Here is a 27,247-nt window from a genome sequence, read left to right as displayed (position 1 = left end):
CTTACAAAAAAAAAAATCTTTCTCTCCCCCGCTTCCCGCCCTTGAGAGGAGGGACATACATACTCTCAAGCACCAATAAAAGCAAGGGTAAAACGGGTAGCTTTAGTCTGCACCGAAACAATGCCACCATTGGTGCCAGTTGAAATTCCCAAGGGAGAGAATTTCATAACCTGGGAGCAAATGCTGAAAAGGCCCTGCTCCACGTAGACATCAGCCTTATCTCCAGAAGTGGAGGAACACAGCAGAGTCTACCCAGCTAACCTCAATTCCCAAGCAGGTTCATATGGGAGGAGACAGTCCTTTACCCCGGTCCCAACCCACTTAGGGCTTTGTAGGTCATAACCAGGACCTTGAATTGTGCCCATGAACATACCAGAAGCCAGTGCAGCTGCTGGATCACCTGACATTTCAAAGAATCTTCAAAGGCAGCCTCACGTAGAGCGCATTGCAGTAGTACAACTGGGAAGATGAGCAGACCTAGCATGTGTATGTTTACCTGAGCTCAGAATCAGACCTCCAAACTGCTGTGTAGACACACCCTTTGTATTCTTCTACTCTAGTCTCTGAGTTTCTCTCATTTTACTCTTAAACATGGAAACATCCAACTCTACAAAATAAAACAGCCAGTCAGTGCTTTGCGTGCCCTTGACAAACTTTTAAAAATACTTTACTATCTAAAAATTCTCATTCACCAAAGAGTCCCTTTAATTTTCCCAAGATCAGATCAAAGTAAATATTAATAATGTCACAAAACATAAAATCTCTGACAGAATCCCACACTATTTGCATCCTTTCTTCCCCATTTCATTGTAGGCCAGGAAAAAGAGTTGTATTTGCAACGTTCTGGATCATTATCAATTTCAAGCTGGAGCAAGATGAGAAATAAGTCCCAAAAGCCTTAATGGAAACTGGCCTGCCTATGCCCCACTCTTATACCAATGGGTCCATCTTTGGTGTCTCCCCCAGGGATGCCATTTCAGATTTTGGCATAGGGGGCAACCTGTGCATGCTGTGATGGGGAGGAGGGAATGGAAGCATGGGAGGCAGACTGAGGACAGCGACTTCAGCTGTGTTACTGAGCATGCCTAGTACAAACCAAGCACCAAATGCGGGGGGACCAATTATTTCCACCCTTCCCTCCCACACACATCATCTCTATCTGGGACTACCAAGGCACTGGAAAACTCTGCTTTTTTGACAGAAACTTAGCAGTTAGTTGACAGGAGCACTGTATCTAATTCCTCTCTCTGGGGAGAGAAAGAGACTCTTGGGCCCTCTCTCAGCTCTGAAAGAGGAGTGGGGTCTAGCGGGAGTACAGCAGGGGGCAGATACATTTCAGTTCTATATAAGAACATCAGAATGGCAATGCTGGGTTAGACGTAAGGTCCTTCTGGCCCTGTATCCTGTCTTCTAACAGTTGCCAATGCCAGGTGCTTTGGAAGGAATAAACAGAAAAGGCAATCATCATGATCCATCCTCTGTCGCCCATTCCCAGCTTCTGGCAAACAGAAGCCAGGGACACCATCCCTACACATTCTGGTTAGTAGCCATTGATGGACCTATGCTCCTTGAACTTATTGTGTTCTTACTGGAACACTGCTATAGTTTAAGCCTTTCCATCATCTCCTGGCAAAGAGTTCCACAAGTTGACTGTGAAAAAATAATTTGTTTGTTTTACATCTGCTGCCTATAAATGTAATTGGGTCAGCTTCTTATGTTTTGTTAGTGAAGGAATTGTCTTATTCTATTTTTCTACACCATTCATGATTTTCTATACCTCTAACATATCTCCCCACTCTTTAATCATTTCTTTTCTAAGGTGAAAAGTCCAAGTTTTGTTAATCTCTTCTCATATGAAAGCTGTGCTTTACCTCCATATCATTTCTGTTGCCCTTTCTGTACCTTTTCCAAATCCAATATATCTTTTATTAGATGGGATGATCAGCTCTACATATAGTATTCAAGATGTGGACATACAATGATTTTATATTATATGATTATATTATGTTTATATAAAAGCAATATTGTATTTTGTCTTATCTATTCCTTTCCTAATTATTCCCAATATTCAGTTAGCTTTTTAGTTATTAGACTGCCACTGCACATTGAGCAGATGTTTTCAGGGAACTATCCACAAGGATTCCAAGATCTCTTTAAGTGGTAACAGCTATTTTAGACCTCATCATTTTTATATCTATAGTGAGGATTATATTTTCCCATATGCATTACTTTGCACATATCAACTCTGAATTCCATCTGCCTTTATGTTGCCCAATCACCCAGTTTTGTGAGATCCCTTTGTAACTCTTTGTGGTCATTTTTGGATTAGTCATTGCTTACCCTTTTTTCAAGAAGATTTATGAGAAATATAACAGCAGTGATCCAAATGGAGATCTTGACAGCACAACACTCATTCCTACATTCCCCACACCCCTCATCTTTTAAGTGGAGTACCCAGAAATGTTTTCATTATGAGCTAAGGATCCTTTAATTACTTGAATGATCAGCCTTTTGTTATTCTTAATCCCCCTGCCCCTCCCTCTTTTTATAACAAACTCCCTGCCCCAAAGGCAAAGCTTCAAGCAGCCAGAACTGTTGCATTTAAAAACTGCTTCTCGAGTCAGGGCATTATATTTAAGCAGACCTCAAGCATGAAATCCAAGGGTTCAAACTCGGGAGAGGGGGCTACAACCCCCAATCCTTCTATAAATGGTGCCCTGGGTCTCCCTTAGCCACAACTGTGTTGGTATATCACAGGGCAAGAGGTGTGAAAATAAAATAAAACCCATAGTCACCTATGCCTTTGTAATGGACCAAGCCAGAATCCCAGTTTCAAACACAGAATGCTTGGATTCAAATTGTTGGTTTAACCCCTCTTTGTAAGAGTTCTTTGCTTTTCTTTATTTGGTTTTATTAAATCTGGTTAGAATTCTTTGGATGGTGTGAAGGTACATATATACATATAAGGAAAGAGAGGATTTGAGAATGACAGCAACTTGCTAAAATCTGTGTAATATAATCATATTCTGATAACAGAGCTGGAGGGGAAAATATTGTCCCATCTTGAAATAAATGTTAAACATTTTCCCATACCAAATCAGGGCAAAAAGTTGAAATATTGAAAATACTCATAAATCAGAAATCTGAAAAACAATTTGGATTGGCTCAATTGAAACATTTTGTTTTAATACATTTTTTTTTTAAATCTAGGTTTTTTACTGCAAACTAACTTAAATTTTGAAACAATTATTTTGAACTTTTTCATTTTGAGAATGTCAAAATCTATGGCTACGTCTACACTGCAGGCTTCTTGCACAAGAACTGTTTTGCACAAGAATTCTTGTGCAAAAGGTCTTGCAGAAGAGCACGTCCACACTGCCATGTGCTTTTGCGCAAGAGATATGCTTTTGCGCAAGAGCTTCCATGGCAGTGTGGACGTTCTCTTGTGCAAGAAAGCTGATGGCCATTTTAGCCATAGAGGTTTCTTGCGCAAGAAACCTATGTTACCCATCCACACTGCCTTCTTGCTCAAGAGCTCTTGCGCAAGACGGCTTATTTCTCATAGGGAGAGGAATAACTCTTGTGCAAGAAGCCCTCTGTTCCAATGCTTTACTGTAATTTATTTGCACAAGAATGTGCGTGCAGTGTAGACGCTCCTCAAGTTTTTGCGCAAGAACAGTTGTTCTTGCGCAAGAAGCATGTAGTGTAGAGATAGCCGTTGACTGTGTCTACATTGGCAAGAATTTGTGCAAAAGCGCTTGCTTTTGCACAAAATCTTGCCACCTGTCTACACTGGCTGTGAGTACTTGCGCAAGAACACTGATGTTCCAATGTAGGAAATCAGGGCTTCTTGTGCAAATACTCTGATGCTCCCATCGAAGCTTTATTGTGCAAGAGAGGTCTACACTGGCACGGATGCTTTTGCGCAAAAGCACATCTCTTGCACAAAGGCACATGCCAGTGTAGACGCTCTCTTGCGCAAATACTTTTAATGCAAAAACTCTTGCATTAAAAGTATTTGCGCAAAATTGTGCCAGTGTAGACGTAGCCTATATGTTTATAATTTAAATCCTTTTTTTCAGCATTTTTCAAAATGGGAAATATAGTAAAAAATTACTTTCTTGCAGTTATTGTTTTGGTAATGGGCATTTCCTATTTTAAAAAGAAGCAGTTGATTGAAAAATTCTCAACCAGTTTTATCTAAAAATGCCACATGATTCTCAATTTTAATGTAAGCTGTGCATGAGCAACCAATATGCAGATCTATCAGTATTGTTTAAAGTGGATTAAGTGGCTTGGATAAAATTAGAGCTGATATGAAATATTGGTCAAAGTATAGATTGGTTTATGCTGCTAAATGTGCATTTGTAATTTGCACTCAATGACTGAAGCTAGTATTGGAATAAATCTTTTCGTTCAGGATTCACATTTCCTCCAAGCCTCTGGAGGTTAGTTTATTCATCAACCCACAAAAGATGTCCAAGGTGCAACTTGATTCTCCACACTTGTTTAAAGAATTGGTTTAGGTTAAAGTGTTGCACCTTTTGTCAGCGGGCTTTGGTAAAAGATTATACAAAGGCAAATAGTCCTATTTTTATAGACTTATCTTTCTTAAAGGTCAGGGACTTTCTTCCTCATGAAACCTTAGAAGACCCTTCAGCCTTGTATCTCCCTCATGACATTAAGGGGTACATTTCAAAGCAGTGAATATGGGAGGTACACACACAAATCTTTTTAACAAATAATGGTATTTATTTCTGACTTGGGCGTCTTTAAAATCTTACCTCTGAACATGTTCTTCAGTCGTCACTCCTCGGGATACAGAATTTGTTGGCAGGCAGGATGTAGACATTGCTTACTTTGTGTGGGTGGGTGGGAGGAAAAGCAAGAGGCAATTAATGGTTTCATAGCTATTTTGTTCCCTTGGGGCAACTGCTGCCTAAGTTGACCATGACAAAACATTACAATTCTGGAGACTGCATCCAAACTAGTTCACATCTGTGAGTTAAAAAGAATGTATGTAGGCCTTTGGCAATGAAAGAAGCTCCCATCATTTTCATAAGCCGGCTGCAAGCACATTAAGGCCACACAGATCACACTGTTAAACATGCATTGTGCACAGATTTTTTTATCTGTCCGAGAGCCTGACACGAAGTGATCCAGGCCCAAGATATTGGAGAGATTGTCTATCCAGGCCTGCTGACTGAGATGGAGGCAGGCGACAGGCAAAGAGGGCAATTGTCCTGGGGTCTGGAGATTCAAAGCAGCCTGGAGCTCCTGGAAGCCACTGCTGCTGCTGCCTTTGAACTGCTACCAGAGCACCAAGGCACCGCTCAACTTCTCTCTGAGGCCTGTGGGAGTACGCGGGGGTGAAAGGAGGAAGGTGTACCACGGTCTAGGTGGCACTAATGGCTGACTACCTCAGGCCCCATCCCTTCTGAGGATGCAGAGCCAGGCGCCCTCCACATCTTGCCCTTGGGCTCCACTGTGTCTATTGCTCTACATCAGGGGTCTCCAAACTTTTCAGCCCGAGGGCCGCATTAACTATCAAACAGCAGTTCGGGGCCGACTACACACTTGAGGTCCAAATAAAAAACAATCAAAACATGGATGTTGTTTTTAATTATTTATTTAATATTATTTTATTCAGTTATTATTTAATAACACATTGATACACTACACATGAACACCTGTATTAGTGTGAATGGTGAAATTGTTTCCTGGATGCCAAAATAGCAGACATTTCTGGCTTTAGATTTGTTGTCCCTAACATCAACAGTGACCTGAGATTATCATCGGACAAGTTTGTTCTCAAATTTCCGTAATTTTTTTTCCGTAGACAAAAAGGTCTCCACGGGCCGGATGAGAGGGCCTCGCGGGCCGCATCCGGCCCGCGGGCCGAAGTTTGGAGACCCCTGCTCTACATCTTAATGCAGTGCAAACAGTGGGCATGCTGAAACAAATGAAGCCTATATCTAACCTATGGGAGTAGGCAGCGGTGCATTGTCAGGGGAGGAAATCATTATACCCAGAGAGAAGGCTGAGTCCAGAAGCAAAGTTATAAGAGGAATGTGAATGAAATGAGAGCAATGACTGTGGATAAGAATGGGGAGGATATCTCTTAGGCCGTGTCCAGACTCAGGGTTTTTTTCGGGAAAAGTAGCCTTTTCCCGAAAAAACTTCCCCTGCGTCCAGACTCAAGCCGCGTTCTTTCGAAATTATTTCGAAAGAACGCGGCTTTTCTTTTGATGGTGGTAAACCTCAATTTACGAGGAAGAACGCCTTCTTTCGAAAGTTCCTCTTTCGAAAGAAGGCGTTCTTCAATGTAAAGAGGCCGTCTTTGAAAGAGAGCATCCAGACTCGCTGGGTGCTCTCTTTCGAAAAAGCGGATTTCTCTTTCGAAAGATCCGCCTGCAGTCTAGATTTGCCCGGACTACCCACACTGGGCACATCACACCACTCGGCCATCAGCCCGGCTGCACTTGCTGCAGGCTGCCATCTGGAGACAGGGTGCAATTGGGGGGCTGCAGGAGAGCTTCCACCCCCAGAAGCCCGCAGAGCCAGCCCAGTCCTTCCCATCGGGCGCTCGTGCCCCATTCCTCCCTCACCTCCTTCCACTTACCCTTCCCTAGCCCCTCTTCTTGATGTACAAAATAAAGATAACGTGTCTTCCAAAATGGAATCTGTCTTTATTGAACAAAACTGGGGGAGACTGGGAAAAGGAGGTGAGAGAGGGGAAGAGAGAGGCCGGGAGAGGGGAGGGCAACTAAAATGATCAGGGGTTGGGAACAGGTCCCATATGAAGAGAGGCTAAAGAGACTGGGACTTTTCAGCTTAGAAAAGAGGACACAGAGGGGGGACAGGATAGAGGTCTCTAAAAGCATGAGTGGGGTGGAGAGGGTGCATTCAGAAAAGTTCTTCATTAGTTTCCATAAAGAAGGACTAGAGGACACCAAAGGAAAGGAATGGGTAGCAGGCTTCAAACTAGTAAGAGAAAGTTGTTCTTCACAAAGCAAATAGTAAACCTGCAGAACTCCTTGCTGCAGGAGGCTGTGAAGGCTACAACTAGAACAGAGTTTAAAGGAAAGTGAGATCAAGTCATGGAGGTTGGGTCCATGGAGTAGTCTTAGCCAGGGGGTAGGAGTGGTGTCCCTGCCCAAAGTTTGTGGAAGGCTGGAGAGGGATGGCACGAGACAAATGGCTTGGTCACTGTCTTCGGTCCATCCCCTCCAGGGTCCCTAGGGTTGTCCGCTGTCGGCAGACAGGCTACTGGGCTAGATGGACCTTTGGTCTGACCCAGGACGGCCATTGTAAGCTCAGGTCTCAGGGTCGGGGGTCTCAGTGGACCCCCTTGATTTTCATGCACACCTGCTCCTGGGTGGCCAGGCTGGCAGCTCTCCTGCCCTAGCCGGCCACTTTCCTGTGCCTAGTGCGGAGATCGTGGACGAGGTCCACGATGTCCGCACTAGCCCAGGAAGATGCCCGCCTCTTGCGGTCCAGGGCAAGCTCCCGGGAGCCGCCAGCCTGGTCCCGGGAAGAGGGGGTGGGCTGGGGGACATCGGGTGGGTGGCTCTGTGCCGTGCCAGGTGCAGGGTCTGCTGGCTGGGTGCTGGCAGGCTTGCACCTGGCACGGACACCGTAGCCAGCCCGTGCCCCTTGAACGGGTCCGGGGCCGGGAGAGGGGCATAGAGTTTCCCTGGTGTTGGCCAGAGTGGCCACCAGGGAAACCTGGGGAGGGCTAGCCTCCCACTAGTTCGAATTAAGGGGCTACACACCCCTTAATTCAAACTAGCTAGTTCGAACTAGGCTTAATCCTCGTAAAATGAGGTTTACCTAGTTCGAACTAAGCGCTCCGCTAGTTCGATTCAAATTCGAACTAGCGGAGCACTAGTGTAGCGCCTATTAAAGTTAGTTCGAACTAACGTCTGTTAGTTCGAACTAACTTTGTAGTGTAGACATACCCCCTGGCTACGTCTACACTGGCCCCTTTTCTGGAAGGGGCATGTAAATTTCATGAGTCGTCGTAGGGAAATCCGCGGGGGATTTAAATATCCCCCACGGCATTTAAATAAAAATGTCTGCTGCTTTTTTCCGGCTTTTAAAAAAGCCGGAAAAGAGCGTCTAGACTGGCCCCGATCCTCCGGAAAAAGCGCCCTTTTCCGGAGGCTCTTATTCCTACTTCAAAGTAGGAATAAGAGCCTCCGGAAAAGGGTGCTTTTTCCGGAGGATCGGGGCCAGTCTAGACGCTCTTTTCCGGCTTTTTTAAAAGCCGGAAAAAAGCGGCGGACATTTTTATTTAAATGCCGCGGGGGATATTTAAATCCCCCGCGGATTTCCCTACGACGACTCATGAAATTTACATGCCCCTTCCGGAAAAGGGGCCAGTGTAGACGTAGCCCCCGAGAATAGGATCAAGAACCTGATGTAGTGGTGAAGAGGAAACTAATGAGGGGATTAAATAAGGAAGGCAAGAGAACTACTTTTTGAAATCTGTTTTGGATTTAGGGTATTGGACTTTAAATCCTCTATTTCATACAATAACCCTTAACCCAACTAACAACGACTCAAAATAATTGAAGAAAAGAGTTTGATTATCTCATAAAAGACTGAAAGTTTCCTTTGTTTTGTTTCCTAAATTTAAACAAATAATTTTAGATAAGATAGTTCTTTAATATTGTGTTGCTATTGACATATGACCCTTGGTAGGATCATTCCATCCGGATGCATGCTTCATTCAAATGAATTATTAGAGCAATCCCCAAATCCATAGTAGAAAAGCAAGCAATTAACCTTTACTAATAAGAGCCAGAGGTAAGTTTTGAAAGAGTAAAAGTGAAGTACGTAGCTGGTGTTTAGTTTCAACAGCTAATTTTAACACCAGCAGATGGTGCTAAAATGTCCATTTTGAAAAACAAACATCTCAAATTTCCTTAAAATCATAAACTGTCAGGAAAGATAAATTGAGATACATTAGCTAATTGCTGTGGAAAGTTCAAGCTAGGGTAATATTAGTCATCATTTTATTTAGACTAGCCTAACACGCATGGAAACTTATGTAGTCCTTTTTCATTTTGCTTTTAAGACATATCAGTTTTCCTTGAGTCAGGTCTTTACCTTGAGTTAAGTAATTAAAGTATTTCAGGAATTTCCATCCATATGCAAATCTGAAGATTAAAAAAACAACTGTACATTTTTTACAGATAATTAAGAGAAAGATTTATGTGTTGGATTTGTTTTTCCTTTATCTGAATACACGCTATAGAGGAAATAATTGGTAATTCTTTATTCCCAGGACATTACTCTGCGGCTTTGAAAAATATTGCTTTGTTAAAGTTGCTAGTCTATCTGGGAAGACATACCACAGTATGTTTTAACCTGTAGTAGCCCTTAATACCAAATGGAAAATACAAAAATTAAAGTACAGGAACTGAACGGATAGCTTGGTAAAGGGGAACAGAGGCTCTTCAGTGACTTTTGTGAAATGAGTTTGTGTGTCACAGAATAGCTCTTAGTGGAGAAGGATTCATATACATACAAATAATGGCCACAACTGGCATCATTTGGGTAGTTTCAATAGAGAGACAAGGACTCAATAAATCACTTACAATAAACTATTCTCTACTTAATAGAGGGAATGTAATGTGTTAGATTTACATGCATATGCATGTCCCTATGATATGAGGGAAATACCATAGAATGAAAGAAAGCGAAATACCAAGATTTCTGTGGCTGGCCCAGATAAGTGACTCTGCAACTAGCAACAGCTGAGAGATTTCCTGCAGCTCAAATAATATGGGGCTGTGTTTCCTGATGTGAAGGACCATACCCTGGCTCTCATCTCACCACGAGTGAGTGTGTGATTAATATAGTAATTATCTGCTACATGTGGATTTAGAATAGTGGTACCTGTAAGCAAAAACTGAGGCACATTTCTCTAAGTAGAGTGGGGAACTTGCACTGCCCCTCTCTAGGCTTTGTATTGTAGGGATCATGAAGGCTTCAGTCTCAAGGTTAATCCAGCCTCTTTCATTATTACCATCATCCTTGCTTGTAGACTGCTAGCACTAGCACCTAAGAGTGAGTCTCATATTCATTTTAAATACACAGCTTTACTCTCTGTAGATATATTATATAGTTAATGTAAAGAAATGTGTTGTAATAATATTGCACTTTGTTGTTTAGCACCACATAGTACAACCACAGCTTATATCCCCATATACTATAATTCCACTTCAAAATAGACATGGAACATGGGATTTTGACTGAGGTTAGTGGGCAAACTTAGTTTAGGTCTTTACCAAAGGACCCAAACCATAAGCATAGAATACATAGACCTCAATCTATGTACTTGGGGGTGATGAAGGACTTATCCAGAGTCCCATGACTGAGGATCTCAAACCTGAGCTTACAAAATGAAACCATCCTCTCTGATGACCTAAGAACATATTTAAAACCTGCTTGTCTGTGTCATTCAAGTCTGGAAATTATTGCCAGTGAGATATTTTAGTCCTTGTATTCAGTAGCTAGAGTCCTGAGGGATACAAAATAGAAATCCACATCAGCATTTGGAAAAATAATCCATCTGCAGATGTGGATGCCCATGGATATAAAGTAGATATTCATAAATTTGCAGGGTTCTAGATACAAAATTTGTATCTGCTTCTGTAGCCACAAAAATGAGCTGCAGATATCCACATATGCAGATGTAAATACCTGCAGATATAAGCAGATAACCATGGATTTGTAGGGCTCTATCAATAGCTGTGATCCATAGCCTGATGTCTCTTCCAATTTTTTCTGAATAAGGATTGAGAAATGACTTCAAAATGTAGCTTCATAAAAATAATTTGATATGACTGTTGAATGTTTTAGGCAGCCATGAGCTCACTTTGTACTAGCATTTTGTCACTTTCTCTTGTTGTTAATTTTATAAATATCCCTACCATAACAATATGCAATGCACCTAACAAAGTGGTTTTTGTTGGAATATGTAAGAATTACCCATGAAAGCATATGCCCAAATAAATGTGTTAGTCTTTAAGACGCCACAGGACTTTCAGTTGTTTTTGTGGATACAGACTAACACAACCACTCCTCTAAGACTTCTTACCATAACAGTTGCCCAACTGATGGAGAGGACTAGCACCACAAAAAGGTATCCACAAGGAGTTATTAAAAATGGTATGTAACTATTTTTGGCAAAGATGGGTGTATAATTATTTGCTGACCTATAGAATTGGTTATTGAAACACTGTGAAATTCAGGTTTTAATAACCATTGCCATCATGATAATTAAAGACTCAGTCTTATGGGAATGTGTGCTTGTTAAATTGTAATTTGGTTCAAAAAATAATTAAAGACAGAGGTTATTTAGGAAGGAAGGCTTAAGACCAAAACTGTATCTGAAAGAGATTAAAGACAGGAAGCCCCAGGGTACTGCAGCCCTGCAATGCAATTCTTATTAAAGAATAAAGAATTATAGGCAGCACAGGTAGTGATGGTTATAGCTAAAGTTGTCCAACATTTTCCTATTATATGATTCTGGTTTTAGTTGCTTATAACTTTGCCAAACTTAAACCATTTGGATTGAAATTTTTCATGCCAAGTGTCTGCCTCAGACTAATTTTTTTTAGAGGTTTTAGCTAGAACAGTTCAACCATTTCTCAGAGTGAGAATGAAGTTGGGAATAGTTGCATATTTTGACCATGTTAAAATTGTTACAGTTGTTTCCTTGAGAAACTAATGCCTCTATTCCATGAAATTTTGTAGAGAACTTGATCTAAAAGGATTGTGCCTTTTGCTACCCCTATATAAATTCACCCATGGCCAACTTCAAAAAATCAGTTTTCATGTGCCCAGAGACTTAAGTCTGGCAAACAACTTCTCTCAAGATTCCATCTGTAGTTGGCATGCTTTTGCTTTTCACTGCTTTTATGTACCAACTGGACTTCAGATGCACCATCCCCATAACTGAGCATGTTGCATCTAAGACTGCAGGGTCTGATCAGGATTTCCCTGCAACTGCTCTTCCTGGTTGCTAGATGCTGTTTAGCAAATAGATTTGAGATCCGCTGACAGTGTTTCTCCATCCCCTGTAGTGAAAGGTCCACACAGAAGATAGCAGCCTTCTTCTATTATCAGTTACTCCATCAGCTCAAGAAGACTGTAATGTGGATTTTAAAATCCCAACCCTGAAGATGACTCACAGTGCAGAGTCTGTATGGTTCTTCTTTGAGTGCTTGCTCATGTATATTCCATTAAGGGCTATGTCTAGACTACATAGAATTTTCGAAAGAGGATGGAATAACTCTATTTACAACTAAATTGAACTATTTACAGATTATTTGAAAAGATAAAGCTAAGAGCGTACTTGCCAAGATTGCAAGCTAAAGTGGTCCAGCAACCGTCACGGGCAGTAAGAAGTAACTCCCTGCTGGTGGGGGAACCAGTAGGGGTATAAATGCGCCGACATAGCAGTGCCACTTCAGGGAGCAAACTGGTTGGCCCAACAGGTACTGCTAAGGGTAAAAAGCTTCTGGAACTGATGCATGCGGCATGCACACCTTGGGCACGTCTAAACTATGTTTTTTTTCTAAAGAGGATATGCATATCTTCTTCCGATCTCCCTTTCGAAAGAGGATCTTTCCAAAGTGAAAGTAGTCTAGACGTGGGTTTTTTTGGAAAAAACTCCTTTTTCAAAAAAAAAAAAAAAAAAAAACGCTCTTCCTTAAAAAAGGAGGTTTATGCTCTTGGCTTTGTCTTTTCAAATAATCTGTAAATAGTTCAATTTAGTTGTAAATAGAGTTATTTGGTTTATGTGAGTTAAAGTTAGTGTGTGTTAGTTCACAGTTGTCTTTTCCCCATGTGGGGGGAATGCTGGGACCTCACGGCTTCAAGCTATAATCAGCTATAATCAGCTTGCAGCAGTATAACAATAGCTTCTACATTAGAGATAGACCAGCCCTAGAATCTTTAATCTGTACCTTTAGGATTTTTTGGTAGCTTTATATGAGTGAAGTGTTAATTTCAGATTCCTTGATCTTACCTCTTTGATTTTGTTTCTGGATTGAGTCTGGAACTGGAAAGGGCCAGATATTTGGTCCAAATGTGTATAAGGTCTCAAAAGAATAGCTTGCAAAATGCTGAGCCTAATTGAATCTAAATTGTTCCCATGACTTAATCTGAGCCTCAACCAAAACCTGACTTTGATCTGATCCTCATCTGAAGGCTTCCTCCTCACTCGATCTATACAACTTACTCAGCGATGCCCCCTTTTTAAGTTCTTGGAATCACATCTGTTTTATCTTGAATTCACAAAATCTGTCTGCTATTCAACAGCAGCAAAGAAAGAAATGTATGAAAGATTTGATCATCTCTCAGACAGTCCTTATAAGGGTGTACCAATAAAAACCTGGCAGTATATAAGATATAAAGGGCTTGTATCATCTCTGGATAACTCTGTCTCTTTTCTGGGGGATATGTTCTGTAGCACCACTGAAACTGGGCCCACAGGTTGGCTGCTAGGATTCCCCCTTTCTGTCCATCTTCCTAACCACTCGCTTGGACTATGATGTTGAACTGAGTCAAATAAGCCTCCTAGCAAGTATTTGCATTACAGGCAGTCCCCGACTTACGCGGATCCGACTTACGTCAGATCCGCACTTACGAACGGGGCTTTCTCGCGTTCGTAAGCTGGCGTTCGTAAGCTGCTCCGGTACCCCTGGTCTGCTGGAGACCGTCTCCAGCAGACCAGGGGCACCGGGTGGGTTCCCGCGCTTCTGAGGCTTTGCTGCCGCTTCAATCTGGGTGCCTGTGGTCTGCTGGGGACCGTCCCCAGCAGACCACAGGCTCCCGGACTGAAGCCGCAGCCGCGGTGGGGTCCCTCCCTCTGAGGCTTTGCCAGAGCAAAGCCTCAGAGGCTCTGCTCCCCGTGTCCCTGGTCTGCTGGGTAGGGGGGGGGGGGGCGCAGCTAGTGTGCTCCCCCCCCCCCCCCAGCAGACCAGGCTTTTGTTTTGGACTCTGGGGCAGAGCAGCTGGGGCGCTGTCGATTGGTCCTAAAGCGCCCGCTCTGGGCACTACTGGACCAACCCGGCAGCACCCCAGCTGCTCTGCCCCAGGTCCTGATTCAGCCACTGCTGGTCAGTTTCAGCAGCGGCTGAATCAGGATGCCTGGGGCAGAGCAGATGGGGTGCTGCTAGGTTGGTCCAGTAGCACCCAGGAGCGGCGCTACTGGAGCAACCCAGCAGCACCCCAGCTGCTCTGCCCCAGGCGTCCCCAAGTCAGCTTCTGCTGAAACTGACCAGCGCTGACTACAGGAAGCCCCAGGCAGAGTTGCTCTGCCCCGGGCTTCCTGGAATCAGCTGCTGATCAGTTTCAGCAGCAGCTGACTTGGGGACGCCTGGGGTTCTTAAGTTGATTCTGTATGTAAGTCAGAACTGGCGGTCAGTTTCAGCAGTGTCTGAATCTGGACGCCAGTTCCGACTTACATACAGATTCAACTTAAGAACAAACCTACAGTCCCTATCTTGTACGTAACCCGGGGACTGCCTGTATTTAAGTTGGGATAATTTGACCTCTCCCCTCTGGAGTCCTTATGTGTTAACAAACCGTTTAGAAAGTGTTGTGAGTGTTCTGTCTTACCTTGTTCTCTGGTTCATTGCTTAAGTAGGCTCTTAACAATTATCTTAAATGAAAGGTGGCAGTAGCACCCAGTCTGTAACATAACTAGTGCAGTAAACATTGGTTTCTCTCAGAGTGGACAGGAAGTCAGAAGCACTGAACTGAACTTAATTGGTTCATCCCACAGTGAAGTGCCTGGCATTGTAAATTGTGCAGCCTCCCTGCTCCAACCAAGAGTACAAAATGCCATAGAATAGTGTATTGAAAAGTCCTGGACTGCACTGTCCAATAGTGATGTATAGTGGATAATAGCATGACTACCAACTTCATGGATTTGGTTGAAGGTAATATGAATAGAATAGTTACAACTGATTTTATTTTCTGCTGTTGAATCCAGGGAAATCTTATGGCCTGTGTTATGCAGGAGATCAGACTAGATGATCACAATAGTCCCTTATGGTCTTATATGACTATTGAGCCAATTAATATGCTACTTAATTGATTGCTCATTTACTTTTTACTGCATCGTGAATTAAATTCTTAATTATTTATTAAACATGTATGTGCCCTATGCCTCTCACTACACCCCTTTCTGCATCATAGACTGCCCTCATCCCCCCTAATCTCATCACCTTCCTCTTCAGTGAATTGCTCTATATGCCGTTTGCTATTACCCCCTTCCTTCAGTTCCCTCCTGCTCTATATACTCTTCTCCCTCTCAGATCTCCACCTCCCACAAATCTGTACCTTTCTCTGCATCCTCCTCTTTATTCTATTGCTGTGAACACTACCTCTGTTTCCCAGTTGCCCATGCCCATAATTTGTCCTTCATCTTTAACTAGGTCCTCTCTTTAGAACCATACATCCAGGCCAGGTGTAAATTATGCTGTCTCCATTACATATCAAAGATCTGACATCATATTTTGTCGTTCATATCTTGACTACTGCATCTCCTCCTGTGCAGCATTGACTTGTGCAACCTTTCCTTTCTGAAGTCCATGCAAAACTCTTCTGTTTATATCTTCTCCCTGGCCTATCATTCTCACTATTTCACACACACCTCTTGAATTCTTCCATTGGCTTATTCTTATTTAGTCCTGCTCTGTCTAAGCTTTATGATGTTATTACATTAAAAGATACTGTGTTTGCTTTGCTCATTATGCCAGCTTTTATCACCTGTTTAATCTGCTCCCATAAGCACCTTCATGCTTTCTCATGCCATCCTCTTGTATGTATAATCCTGCTGAAAAACCTATAAAGCTACTACTCTATTCAAAACCTTCTTTAAAACTATCTGCTGCCATGATGCCTATAGAACAATGAGTGTCATAATGAGTGTCACCTGCCTACTCATTAAACTGTGTGCTCAGCTGTACTCACATTACTGTTCTTCACTTCCCTTCCCTCACCTTCACTTGTTGTTTCATCTAACTGTTTCTTGTCTCCGATCAATATTATAAAAACTTTGGAGCAGGAATGCCTTTTAAGTACATGTGTACAGCACAGTGCCACAGTTATTATATAAAGAAGAAACCTATCCCAATCTGAGAGAGATAAAGGTCTAGAAATGCACTCAGTTTGAATCATGAAAAATTATGTTTTTAAATTTTCCACGTTTTCATAGGCTACCAGGCTATGTCATCAGTGTGTCTATCAAACAGCAAAACTCTTCTTATTATGTAATTTAAAAATGCTACATTGTGGTTGAGCATCAGAAATATTTTTGAAAGACCTTCCCCCCGCCTTTTCATGTACCTTGTGAATGTTGTCCTTGCAACAATGCTTTTTGCTATGGTAACAACTTTTTTTATTGGAATGGAGCATAACTGTAATGCTGCATCAACCCCTTTACTCCTGAGAGAAATTAGCTTTAAGAAGATTTTTCTGCCAAACTTTCTAGGAGGAAAAATATGTAATAATTGAGAAAAACAAGGTTTTATTTTAAATAGAAATGTTTCCCAATAGCATGTGTCATTGTCTGTTTGATTATGGTCCTATATTTGGAAACATTGACCATTTATAAATAAAGGGGTGGAGAAATGTTATTTTGCACACTATAATTCATTTAGTTATTTTTCATATCAGAAAATAAGTGGTTTCTTTCTTGCGTCAAATGAGCAACAGCTGGAACTTCCTGTTCCCCTCCCATACTTGCACTTGAGAATCAACATCAGCTGTGGTTTGGTGGAGAGGCATAGTGTGGGACCGAGATTGCAATTTAGCATCTGATATGAGTATGTAATAACAATTGGGAGCTCCAGGGTCCATCAGCACAATTATGGGCCTTGGAATACACTTGAATCTGGATGTGTTCTAAATCTAAGCTCTCTGGAGGGTAATAAGCCTGCAAACAGGCCAAGAAAAGGAAAGGGAGAGAACTTTGTTTGGAGGTACTTTAGGACTTCCCTGGAGGTCCTTCAACCAGTGAATCATCAATGTTGAAGTGCTTGCAGACAAATTCCAAGCTCTGGCTGAATTGTGGAAAGAGAAAGAAGGAATCTATATAAATCGAACTGTTGAATTGTCTCATCAGGATTCCTAATAATTGATAGACACTTCATCCTATCAAATCTGTAATCATAATGGATATAAAAATGAGTAGTATCATGAGCTTTCATGGGCAAAGCCTACTTCTACAGATGAGGTTAAGTGGAGAAAAGAAGGGGGACTCTCAGAATTATAACAGAAAAATAAGAGGTGGGGAGGGGGGAAGTACCTGTCAGTTGTAGAATCAGTGCAAATGAGGCTAATTGAGTGGACAGGAAGTGTCCCATACTTAGCTTTTAATGTCAATAAAGTGTTAAATTGCAAGGGAAGTTTGTTTTATAATGGTCCATCCAGTTCATGTCAAATTTGCATATGAAAGTTAATTTTTCACTGTCTCTGTAGTTGGCTCATTAAATCCATTAACGAGTGCCCAGGCAGGTTAAAATGTTCCTCTACTGGTTTATGTGTTACCATTTCTAATATCTGATTTGCGTCTATTTATCTTTTGTTGTAGAGACTGTCCAGTATGGCCAAAATACATGGCAGAAGGGCACTTACTGGCATATATTTGAGAATGTGCAATTGTATGAGCCCCTATGTTGGACTAGCCTGTCTCCCAAGGCCTGTGAGATTGAGGGATTGTTTTCCAGGGTAGGTTATAGATTGTCAATGATGTGCTGGAGGGGTTTGAGGTGGGGGTTGTAGGTGATGACTAGTGGTGTTCTGTTATTTTCCTTGTTGGGCCTGTCTTGAAAAAGCAGATTCCTGTGTACTCATCTGGCTCTGTCGATCTGTTTCTTAACTTCTGCAGGTGGATATTTTAGTTTTAAGAGTGCCTGATAAATATCTTGTAGGTGTTTGTCTCTGTCTGTAGGATTGAAGTAAATCTGGTTGTATCCAACCTGGCTGTAAACTATGGATCATATGATGTGTCCTACATGGAAGCTGGAGGCATGCAGGTAAGTATAATGGGGTATGTCTACACTACAGCACTAATTCGAACTAACTTAGTTAATTCGAACTAAGCTAATTCGAATTAGCACATCTAGACTTAAAAACTAGTTCGAATTAGCATTTTGCTAATTCGAACTAGCATGTCCAAACTGAGTGGACCCTGAACTGAGGTTAAGGATGGCCGGAAGCAGTGTCGGCAGGGCATCAGAGGAGAACTTAGAGCGTGGAGATGCTGTCTCAGGCTAGCCGAGGGCTGTGCTTAAAGGGACCCGACCTCCACCCCGGACAGACAGTTCTCAGGGGTTCCCCGCTTGCAAAGCAGTCCTGGCTTAGAGTGCCCTGAGTGCCCACACCTGGCACATCACAGCACTTGGCCATCAGCCCGGCTGCACTTGCCACAGGCTACCATCCGGAGGGGGGGGGAGTCAATCAAGGGGCTTCAGGAGAGTTTCCACCCCGAGGAGCCCGCAGAGCCAGCTCAGTCCTCCCCATCGGGGGCTCGTACCCCATTCCTCCCTCACCTCCTTCCACTTACCCCTCCCTAGCCCCCCTTCCTGATGTATAAAATAAAGGACACGTGTGTTCAAAAATAGAAATTCTCTTTATTGAACAAAACTCAGGGAGACTGGGAAAAGAAGGTGGGAGAGGGGAAGAGAGAGGGTGAGAGAGAGGAGGCCAACTAAAATGATTAGGGGTTTGGAACAGGTCCCATATGAAGAGAGGCTAAAGAGACTGGGACTTCTCAGCTTAGAAAAGAGGAGACGGAGGGGGGATATGATAGAGGTCTATAGAAGCATGAGTGGTGTGGAGAGGATGCATAAAGAAAAGTTCTTCATTAGTTCCCATAATAGAAGGACTAGAGGACACCAAATGAAATGAATGGGTAACAGGCTTCAAACTAACAACAGAAAGTTCTTCTTCACAAAGCAAATAGTCAACCTGTGGAACTCCTTGCTGCAGGAGGCTGTGAAGGCTACAACTAGAACAGAGTTTAAAGAGAAGTGAAATCAAGTCATGGAGGTTGTGTCCATGGAGTGGTATTAGCCAGGGGGTAGGAATGGTGTCCCTGGTCTCTGTTTGTGGAAGGCTGGAGATGGATGGCACGAGACAAATGGCTTGGTCATTGTCTTCGGTCCATCCCCTCCAGGGTTCCTAGTGTTGGCCGCTGTCAGCAGACAGGCTACTGGGCTAGATGGACCTTTGGTCTGACCCAGTACGGCCATTCTAAGCTCAGGGCTCAGGCTCGGGGGTCTCAGTGGACCACCTTGATTTTCATGCCAACCTGATTCTGGGTGGCCAGGCTGACAGCTATCCTGCCCTAGACGGCCACTTTCCTGTGCCTAGTGCGGAGGTTGTGGATGAGGTCCACGATGTCTGCACTAGACCAGGTAGGCGCCCACCTCTTGCGGACCTGGGCAGGCTCCTGGGAGCCGCCAGCCTGGTCCTGGGAAGAGGCGGAGGGCTGGGTAGCAGCGGGTGGCTGGCTCGAGCTGTGCCAGGTGCAGGGTCTGCTGGCTGGGTGCTGGCAGGCTTGCACCTGGCACGGGCACCGTAGCCAGCCCGTGCCCCTTTAAGGGGTCCGGGGCCGGGAGGGGGACAGTAGAGTTTCCCTGGTGGTGCCCAGAGTGGCCACCAGGGCAAGCTGGGAAGGGGTAGCCTCCCACTAGTTCGAATTAAGTGGCTACACAGCCTTTAATTCGAACTAGTTAATTCGAAGTAGGCGTTAGTCCTCGTGGAATGAGGTTTACCTAGTTCGAATTAAGCGCACCGTTAGTTCGAATTAAGTTCAAACTAGTGGTTTGTATGTGTAGCGCCTATCAAAGTTAATTCGAACTAACGTCTGTTAGTTCGAATTAACTTTGTAGTGTAGACATACCCATGGTTAGTAGGTTTCTGGTATAGGGTGGTATTAATGTGGCCATCATTTAATTGTACTGTAGTGTCAAAGAAGTGGATCTCCAGTGTGGACTGGTCCAGGCTAAGGTTGATGGTAGGTTTGAAGTTATTGAAATCCCTGTGGAATTCTTCAAGGGTCTTGTTCCCATGGATCTGTATGACGAAAATGTCATCAATGTAGCATAAGTAGTGGAAGGATGCAAGAGGATGAGAGGAAACATTGTTCAAGGTCATCTTTAAAAATGTTGGCATATTATGGGGCCATGTGGGTACCCATAACAGTGCTGCTGACTTGAAGGGTGCGTCTAGACTACAGGGTTTTGTCGACAAAAGTGGACTTTTGTCGACAAAACTATACCTGCGTCTACACTGCCACTGAGTTCTGTCGACATAACTTTCATTTCCTTCAATTCACTGCTCTTCATTTCCTATTAACACAACTTTTCATAGACAGGAAATTAAGATACTGTTTAAAGGGGCTAATCCTGCAGTTTTAACTCCAGGAAAAAATCTATAGAAGTCAATTAATGCAAAATTCATTCTGAAGTGCAGCTGTGGTTAGAAAAAAGATTACCTTCTTACTTGACAAATCTTCTTTGAGTCTTAACTTATTATAGTGACATAAGCAACTGTGTATGTTTATTAGTAATGTTCAGTCAGAGAGAGAGGAGGTCTATTCTGCCTGGGATATCCCTAATGAAAGGGCTACAAAATATCTAATTTACAAAGCTTTGTTGCTGATGATGCAAAATTTGGAACGTCTGTAAACATTTTAGTAATCCCAGACGGAGAGTCGTGTTAGTCTGTGTTGCAGGGCAGTCCTGTGGCCCTGGGCTAAGCCCATGGCATGTCCCACATAACCCGTAAAGCACCCATAGTCTTGCCCTCCCCTTGAAGCTGGATAGCCTAATCGCCAGAGGCAGTAAAACAAAGTTGCTCACTGGCCCTTTAAAGCAGGGCTGGATGTCCCAATGGCCAGAGTCAGTATCAAAGTCAATCACCAGCCCTTTAAGGCAGGGCTGGACAGCCCAATGAGCCAAGTCACGAGGGAGGAGGTTGTGCCCTGGTAGGGGGACCCAGGCCCACCTTACTCCACTGGGTCCTGGCCCAGGCCCAGGGCCCTGTGAGTGGCAGAACAGTCCACCACTCCCTCGGTGGGGAAACCAACCAAAACACGCTGAGGATCTCTGAGGGGGAGAGGCCACCCCCACACCCTTCCTGGGCCACTTCCTACTTGATCAGATGGGCCAACTTCCAATGTGGTAGCTGGGTCTTCTGACTCCTCAGGGGCCACACTTTCCCTGGCGGTCTGCAGTGGTTACATCCCAACCAGTATTGGATCCTCTGCTGTTCTCCCCTCAGGCAGCTGGCTGCTGCTGTTCAGGAGCTCCAAACTGAGGTCCTTCTCCTCTGGCAGCCAGCCCAGACTGAGCCTCTCCCTAGACTTTTATACCTGAGCTACAGTCTGAGCATGACCGGCAGGGCTGCGGCGGCAGGGCTCCTTCAGCCAGGGTAACCTGGCTAAACGCTGTTAGTTCAGTGCAGGGCTCATACACCCCATCGCAGTCTGTAAATGAAAAAAATAAATAAAAAACGACTAATCGTCCTGCAGCACCTTAGAGACTAGCAAAGTCTCTAAGGTACTTAGCAAAGTCTCTAAGGTGCTGCAGGGCCATTCATTGTTTTTTAAGCTTAGTAATTGTTCAGGATAAAAAGTACCATATAAATGTAATATGTTTTAATACAAAGGGTGAGGAAAAAGTAATTTCATTATGATTAATAATACCTTTTATCTTTATTAATGCTAAAAATTCACTAAAATTTGCCAAAACAACTTAGAAATTAAAAGAATAATTGCATAAAATCATTTATGCCAGAGAATATTATATTGAATTTTGTTTTCAACCTGATTCCCAGTGGTTTCTTTTTCTAAGTTAGTGAGTGGTCAGACTTTTTTTTTCAGTAGCAGCAAACAGGGAGTTTTGAGAGGGAGTTCTCCAGGTAAAGGAGGAGCAAATATGGGACCCTTGAGATAAGTGGCTTTTTGTAGTGCATGTTTGTGTGTTTGGGGGTTACTTGCTGTGTGCTGACCTTGTGTTTGTCTGTTTGTTGTTTTTTTGTTTGTTTGTTTGAAGGAGCGTGTGATGTGGCCAGCAGTTGGCAGCTGTGAGCTTCTAAAGGTTTGAAATCTAGAGGCCTCTGTTAATTGGCTGACCCTTAGTGAGTGGAGCTATAAGGAAGGCCAGGGCATTATAAAGCAGAGAGTCAGCGACCACGGTGCTTTGCAAACAGGAGCCGCAAACAGGGAGTTTTGAAGGAGAGTTGGGAAGGGGCCAAGATACACTTGCCTTTTTTTATAGTTTAGTTTTAAGGTTTTAATCAAAACTTCTTGATTTAACTAGAAACCCTATCAATAACCTAGGTAGCTGTAGGAGAGAATACAGGCAGAAGCCCAGCAGCAGATTGGGGGCTATCCTGATTATTGCACTCAGTGTAGCATGTATGATTACCTGCCCTATAGGCGGGTGGCATATGTGTGCATTTGGTGCAAGGAGCTCCTGGCCCTCAGAGACCATGTACGGGCTTTGGATGAACTGGAGGAGCTGAGGGAGGCAGAGAGGTACATACATGAGGCTTTCTGGGACACTGTAGAATTGCCCCACCTCCAGTCAGACAGCCCCTGTGCTGTTAGGAGGATGAAAGGCTCAAGGAAGGAGAGCAGTCAATGGGAGCAGAGGGAAACCTTCCCATAGTTGGGACCCTCCTTCCAGATGTTGGGGTATCCTCTCACACTGAAGTTACCTCTCCGGGGGAGGGAACACCAGTCAGTAGAAAAAGGCAGTTGTTAGTAATGGGAGATTCAATCATTAGAAATGTAGATAGCTGGGTTTGCGATGACCGGGAGAACCGTATGGTGACTTGCCTGCCTGGTGCAAAAGCTACAAATCTCTCGAGGCATCTAGATAGACTTATGTGTAGTGCTGGGAAGGAGCCGGTGGTCGTGGTAAATGTAGGTACCAATGACATAGGGGAGGGTAGCAGAGATTTCCTGGAGGCCAAATTTAGGCTGCTAGGAAAGAGACTGAAATCCAGGACCTCTATGGTAGCATTCTCAGAAATACTTCCAGTTCCACATGCAGGGCCAGGTAGGCAGGCAGAGCTTCAGAGTCTCAATGCGTGGATGAGACATGGTGTAGGGAGAAGGGGTTTAGCTTTATAAGGAACTGGGAAAACTTTTGGGATGGGGGAGCCTGTACAGGAATGATGGGCTTCACCTAAACCAAAGTGGATCCAGACTGCTGGCACTTAACATTAAAAAGGTTGCAGAGCGATTTTTAAACTAAGAGATGGGGGAAAGCTGATTGGTGCAGAGGAGCATGTAGATCGGACAGAGAGGAGAGTCTATTGATGGAGATTCTCTAGCTTTTAGTCAGGAGGAGAGGACGGAGGAGGATAAAGTATGGGCCAGATCAGATGAAAAACATTCACATAAAAAAGAATTTGACATATCAGAAAAGGGTAGACAAATAAACAGTGACAAGTTTTTAAAGTGCTTGTACACAAATGCTAGAAGTCTAAAAAATAAGATGGGTGAACTAGAGTGTCTTGTGTTAAAGGAGGATACTGATATAATAGGCATCACAGAAACCTGGTGGAGTGAGGACAGTCAATGGGACACAATAATTCCGGAGTACAAAATACATCGGAAGGACAGAACAGGTCGTGCGGGTGGTGGAGTGGCACTATATGTGAAAGAAAATTTAGAATCAAATGAAGTAAAAAATCTTAAATGAATCAACATATTTCCATAAAATCGCTATGGATAGTAATTCCCTGCTCTAATAAGAATATAACAGCAGAGAATCTATTATCGACTACCTGACCAGGACAGTAATAGTGACTATGAAATGCTAAGGGAGATTAGAGAGGCTATCAAAATAAAAAACTCAATAATAGTTCAACTATCCCCATATTGACTGAGTACATGTCACCTCAGGACGAGATGCAGAGACAAAATTTCTTGATACCTTCAACAACTGCTTCTTGGAGCAGCTGGTACAGGAACCCTCAAGGGGATTTAGTCACAATTCTCGATTTAGTCCTGAGTGGTGCGCAGGATCTGATCCAAGAGGTAACTATAACAGATCCGCTTGGAAATAGTGACCATAATATAATAACATTTAACATTCCTGTGGTGGGAAGAACACCTCAGCAGCCCCATACTGTGGCATTTAATTTAAAAAAGGGGAACTATGCAAAAATGAGGAGATTAGTTAAACAGAAATTAAAAGGTACAGTGACTAAAGTAGAATCCCTGCAAACTGTCTGGACACTTTTGAAAGACATCATAATAGAGGACCAACTTAAATGTATACCCCAAATTAAAAAACATAGTAGAAGAACTAAAAAAGAGCCACCGTGGCTTAACAACCATGTACAAGAAGGAGTGAGAGATAAGAAGACATCTTTTAAAAAGTGGAAGTCAAATCCTAGTGACGTAAATAGAAAGGAGCATAAACACTGCCAAATTAAGTGTAAAAATGTAATAAGAAAAGCCAAAAAGGAGTTTGAAGAACAGCTAGCCAAAAACTCAAAAGGTTAATAACAAAATGTTTTTTAAGTACATCAGAAGCAGGAAGTCTGCTCAACAACCTGTGGGGCCATTGGACGATCGAAATACAAAAGCAGCACTTAAAGACGATAAAGTCATTGCAGAAAAACTAAATGAATTCTTTGCTTTAGTCTTCACGGCTGAGGATGTTAGAGAGATTCCCAAACATGACCCGTCCTTTGTAGGTGACAAATCTGAGGACTTGTCACAGATTGAAGTGTCATTAGAGGAGCTTTTGGAATTAATTGATAAACTTAACAGTAACAAGTCACCGGGACCAGATGGCATTAACCCTAGAGTTCTGAAAGAACTCAAATGTGAAATTGCGGAACTATTAACTGTGTTTTGTAATGTATCCTTTAAATCAGCTTCTGTACTCAATGACTAGAAGATAGCTAATGTAATGCCAATATTTTAAAAGGGCTATAGAGGCGATCCCGGCAATTACAGACCAGTAAGTCTAACGTCAGTACCGGGCAAATTAGTTGAAACAATAATAAAGAATAAAATTGTCAGACACATAGAAGAACATAATTGGTTGTGCAAAAATCAACATGGTTTCTGTAAAGGGAAATCATGTGTTACTAATCTGTTAGGGAGTCAACAAACATGTGGACGGGGGAGATCCGGTGGATATAGTGTACTTAGATTTCCAGAAAGCCTTTGACAAGGTCCCTCACCAATGGCTCTTACGTAAATTAAGTTGTCGTGGGATAAGAGGGAAGATCCTTTCATGGACTGAGAACTGGTTAAAAGACAGGAAACAAAGGGTAGGAATAAATGGTAAATTTTCAGAATGGAGAGGGGTAACTATAGAGGTGTTCCCCAACGGTCAGTCCTAGGACCAATCCTATTTAACTTATTCATAAATGATCTGGAGAAAGGGGTAAACAGTGAGGTGGCAAAGTTTGCAGACGATACTAAACTGCTCAAGGTAGTTAAGACCAAAGCAGACTGTGAAGAACTTCAAAAAGATCTCACCAAACTAAGTGACTGGGCAACAAAATGGCAAATGAAATTTAATGTGGATAAATGTAAAGTAATGCATATTGCAAAAAATAACCCAAACTATACATATAATATTACGGGGGCTAATTTAGCTACAACTAATCAGGAAAGAGATCTTGGAGTCATCGTGGATAGTTCTCTGAAGACATCCACGCAGCGTGCAGCGGCAGTCAAAAAAGCAAACAGGATGTTAGAAATCATTAAAAAAGGGATAGAGAATAAGACGGAGAATATCTTATTGCCCTTATATAAATCCATGGTACGCCCACATATTGAATACTGAGTACAGATGTGGTCTCCTCATCTCAAAAAAGATATACTGGCATTAGAAAAGGTTCAGGGAAGGGCAACTAAAATGATTAGGGGTTTGGAACAGGTGCCATATGAGGAGAGATTAAAGAGACTGGGACTTTTCAGCTTGGAAAAGAGGACACTAAGGGTACGTCTAAACTACATGGTTCCATCGACGGAGCCAAGTAGATTTGTTTGTTTGGCAAAGGGAAATGGAGCCGCGATTTAAATAATCATGGCTTCATTTAAATTTACGCTAGTCTGGACGCTCCCCTGCCAACATGAAAGCCTTTTATCGACCTCCCCGGTAAACCTCATCCTACGAGGCATAACGCGGAGGTTGATAAAGGGCTTTCAGGTTGGCGCGGGAGTGTCCAGACTATCGCGCTGAGCCGACAAACAGCTGGTCAGCTGTTTGTCAGCTCAGCGTGGCAGCCATGTAACTTTAAATGAAGCCGCGATTATTGAAATCGTGGCTTCATTTCCCTTTGCCGATCATCCTAATCTACATGGCTCCATCGATGGAGCCATGTCGTTTAGACACAGCCTAAGGGTATGTCTAGACTACATGCCTCTGGCAACAGAGGCATGTAGATTAGGCTACCCAGAATAGGAAAATGAAGTGGCGATTTAAATAATCGCCGCTTTATTTAAATTTAAATGGCTGCCACACTGTGCCGATCAGCTGTTTGTCGGCTCAGCGCGCTAGTCTGGACGCTCTGCAGTCAACATCAAAGGCATTTGTCAACCTCCCCGGTATGCCTCGTGGGATGAGGTTTGCCAGGGAGGTCGACAAATACCTTTGATGTTGACCGCGGAGCGTCTAGACTAGCGCGCTGAGCCGACAAACAGCTGATCAGCACAGTGCGGCAGCCATTTACATTTAGATGAAGCGGCGATTATTTAAATCGCTGCTTCATTTTCCTATGCACAGTAAACAAATCTACATGGCTCCATCAATGGAGCCATGTAGTGTAGACATACCCTAAGGGGGGATATAATAGAGGTATATAAAATCATGAGAGGTATGGAGAAGGTGAATAAGGAAAAGTTATTTTCTTGTTCCCATAATATAAGAACTAGAGGCCACCAAATGAAACTAATGGGCAGCAGGTTTAAAACAAATAAAAGGAAGTTCTTCTTCACACATCACATAGTCAGTCTGTGGAACTCCTTACCTGAGGAGGTTGTGAAGGCTAGGACTATAACAGGATTTAAAAGAGAACTAGATAAATTCATGGAGGTTAAATCTATAAATGGCTATTAGCCAGTATGGGTAAGGAATGGTGTCCCTAGCCTCTGTTTGTCAGAGGGTGGAGATAGATGGCACGAGAGAGATTGCTTGATCATTACCTGATCGATTCACTCCCTCTGGGACAC

General features: G+C 43.1%; 1 long non-coding RNA gene across 1 annotated transcript in view; it reads left to right on the top strand.

The window, feature by feature from the left end:
• The first annotated feature begins 9,960 nt into the window (after positions 1-9,960).
• Positions 9,961-27,247, top strand: part of LOC142831290 (uncharacterized) — an 81,795-nt gene continuing 64,508 nt past the window's right edge. The window contains exon 1 of the long non-coding RNA XR_012907007.1: positions 9,961-10,077. This is a non-coding gene — a long non-coding RNA (uncharacterized LOC142831290). The remainder of the gene's footprint in view (positions 10,078-27,247) is intronic.

This window comes from Pelodiscus sinensis, chromosome 13, assembly GCF_049634645.1.
Source record: "Pelodiscus sinensis isolate JC-2024 chromosome 13, ASM4963464v1, whole genome shotgun sequence".
Classification (NCBI taxonomy): Eukaryota; Metazoa; Chordata; order Testudines; family Trionychidae; genus Pelodiscus; species Pelodiscus sinensis.
The sequence above is the reverse complement of the archived record's forward strand: the minus strand, read 5'-3'. Positions and strand labels throughout refer to the sequence as shown.